This window comes from Tenrec ecaudatus, chromosome 11 (assembly GCF_050624435.1).
Source record: "Tenrec ecaudatus isolate mTenEca1 chromosome 11, mTenEca1.hap1, whole genome shotgun sequence".
NCBI classification, from domain to species: Eukaryota; Metazoa; Chordata; class Mammalia; order Afrosoricida; family Tenrecidae; genus Tenrec; species Tenrec ecaudatus.
Window position 1 is genome coordinate 70,431,274 of NC_134540.1, and position 3,197 is coordinate 70,434,470.

The window sequence follows — 3,197 nt, forward strand, 5'->3', positions numbered from 1 at the left end:
ACATTATGGTCTATTTTCAGATTAATACCCATAGATCTACATCTTTCTATAACATACACATCACTCATTCACTCACTCACTGCCTTGAGTTTTAGAAGACAGGGTAAAACTGCCCGTTTCTGAGACTGTAACTCTTTACAGTAGAAAGCCTCACCTTTATCCCAAGATGCATACATAGTATGTATATTTACAGGTACGTTGCGTAACGACCAAACATGAGGTTAGAATTTACCTAGTTGATTTAATTTTGGCAAACATATTGTAAACTCGCAGGTACACCATGGCAATCTGTGTTAGTCCGGGTTGACTAGAGAAACAAATCCGGGGAGACATTCATAGGTGTGTAAGACAGAACTTTATATCACAGAGCAATTGTACATTAAGAAAACACCCTAGCCCAGTCCAAATCAAGTCCATAAATCCGAGATTACCCCATAAGTCAATCCTAGTCCATAAACTCCTCTTTAGACTCAGGCACCCATGCAATGATGCTGAATGCAGGAAGATCACAGGCCAGTGGGTGGAAAGTCTTGTGGATCCAGTGGTGGTGAAGTATCTCAGTACTGGCGTGGGTCTTCACGGGGCTCCTGCAGCTCCAGGGCTCTGACTCCATCAGCAAAGCTCCATGTGTCTTGTCAGCAGGAATGTCTCCCAGGGAGTTCCTCCTGTGAGCTCTTTATGTCCTTCATGCCTCCAAATGAGGCCATCAAGCTGCGACCTGATTGACAGGCTAGACCCCACCCCTGCACAAGTTGACAGGAGATTATGTAACTGCCACACAGTCTTTTACAGAAACTTTATGATGTATGATTCTGGACATATCATCATGGATCTTTGGCCCAGATTATTCCATGGTGGTAATTATTTTCTCATGCACCATCTGTCACTCACTTTAGCAGTGGAGCCTTCTGGACGCAGCCTCTTTGCATCCTTTCCCAGATCATCAGAGACAGATCTAATGGCATCCTTCTTCTCTGGCATTGGCAAGGACTTCTAGGCTCACTTTTGAGTGTCCTGGTAGCTTAGGCTGTCACCCTGTAAGGAGCCCTGATATTTCTGAAAAGAGAAAAGCTTCGTGGCTCCAAATCTGAAAGGAGTCCTTGGGTGGGGTAACTGAGGGATCAGACTCATAACCCAAGGAGTTAAGTGTTCAAACCCACCCAGAGGTGTCTCAGAAGTAAGGCCTGGTGATCAGCTTCTGAAAGGCCATGCCTTGAAAACTCGATAAAATGTAATTCTACTCTGCACACTTGAGGTATTGAACTTGAGGTATCGATGAGCGGTGACGCACTCCGTGGCAACTCACAGCAGCAGCAACGAGAACAGCGTGCATCTGAATGTGTTTGTGCATAGCTAAACAGCATTGTCTTGGAGCGTGAACGATAGGTTGGCTTTTGTTTTAAACTAGTTTGCTTACCTTGGCAATGACCAGGTTGCATTTTCTGTTTGACTGCTGCTCCTCCCCCTGTTCTCCTTTCTGCCCTCTACCCAGGGAAGTAAGTGAACTAAGGACTCATTCCTTCTGTTTTCCATTGGCTTTGGCCAATGTGTGAGAGAGAATCCAGCCCAATGTGTGAGAGAGACTCCAGCTCTCTTTCTGTAGGGTCCCGGCAGAGTTGACTGTGTCCTCTGAAGATCACTGTCCTTAAGAGATACCGTCTCCAAATAGCTACTCTCTCCATGCTTGGGTAATAAATTACTCCCTCAAGTAGAGTTGAGCTCCCTTTGTAGAATGGCTGTGTTTCCCTCTAACGCTGGAGCCCTGGTGGCAGAGTGGGTTACACGTGGGGCTGCTAATCGCAAGGTCATCAGTTCAAAACCACCAGCCACTCCATGGGAGAAAAACTGGGCTTTCTGCTTCTGTAAACAGTGATGGTCTCAGAAACCCACCGGGGGTCACTATGAGTCAGCATTGACTCCATGGTAGTATTTTTGCTTGTTTGTTTGTTTTTCAGGTAACTTCCGTCTGTTTATTAAGTTCTCCTCTATTACCGGGTTTGTGCCGTCAAGTTCTCCTGGGAATCCTGATACGACAGGTTAAGGGACAGGATGGTTGATTTTCTGTGACAACTGACTAGATAAAGCACTAGCCTCAATGTTAAGAAGAATCACTTGTGATGAGGTCAAGTAAAGCAGATCATCTTCCATAATGGGGGCGAGAGGTCCCATCAATCAGAGCTTGAGATTTAAAAAAAGTATTTTGGCTCTAGGTTATAAATAAACATTTTGTCCTTATACTCTTCCCATTGTCTAAGCTACGGATTTGGGGACACAGACAGCAAAAGTCTCTAGTCTACACATGACCTATGGTTTCTGAACTTGCCAGCTTCCCATATCCACATGCATACAAAACCCACTGCCATGGAGTGGTTTATGATGAGTAGTAATTCTGAGGCTATTAATCTGGATGGGAATAGACAGCCTCATTTTTCTACCACCAAGTAACTAGGGGATTTGAACCCCCAACCTTGAGGTTAACAGTCCAATATACCCAATCTCACCAAGAGGGATCTTTATATATTTGCATATACAAAACCCGATAAAGTCAAACCCACTGCCACTGAGTCCATTCTTAGTCATAGCAACCCTATCCAGGGTTCCCAAGGTGCTAAATCACTTCGAGAACAGAGCTTCATCTTTCTCCCAAGGAGGAGTGGGTGGGCTGCTGGGTTCAAATATCTGACCTTGCAGTTAGCAGTCCAATTCTTATCCTATGGTGTCACAAGGGCTTCATAGATATGCTCACAGCTAAAGATAGATCTAGATACAGCTATAGCTATATAGAAAGGGGCTTTGTGTTCGCTTCGACAGCACATATACTAAAATTGGAATGATACAGAGATTAGCATGGCCCCTGCGCAAGGATGACACGCAAATTCGTGAAGCGTTCCATACTAAAAAAAAAAAAGAAAGGGGCTTCAATTTCCTTAAAAGTGAACATTTGGTATGTATAGTCTAAATCAGTGGTTCTCAACCTTCCTAATATCATGACCCTTTCATACAGTTCCTCATGTTGTGGTGACCCCCAACCATAAAATTATTTTCGTTGCTACTTCACAACTGTAATTTAGCTACTGTTATGAATTGTAATGCAAACATCTGAAATTAGGAAGTATTTTCATTGCTACAAATTGAACATAATTAAAGCATAGTAATTAATCACAAAACAATATGTAATTATATATTGTGAAATATTT

General features: G+C 43.4%; 1 non-coding gene across 1 annotated transcript; it reads left to right on the forward strand.

The window, feature by feature from the left end:
• Positions 1-2,795: 2,795 nt before the first annotated feature.
• Positions 2,796-2,899, forward strand: LOC142461921 (U6 spliceosomal RNA). The gene has a single exon (XR_012787089.1). It is a non-coding gene; the product is annotated as a U6 spliceosomal RNA (small nuclear RNA).
• Positions 2,900-3,197: the final 298 nt, after the last annotated feature.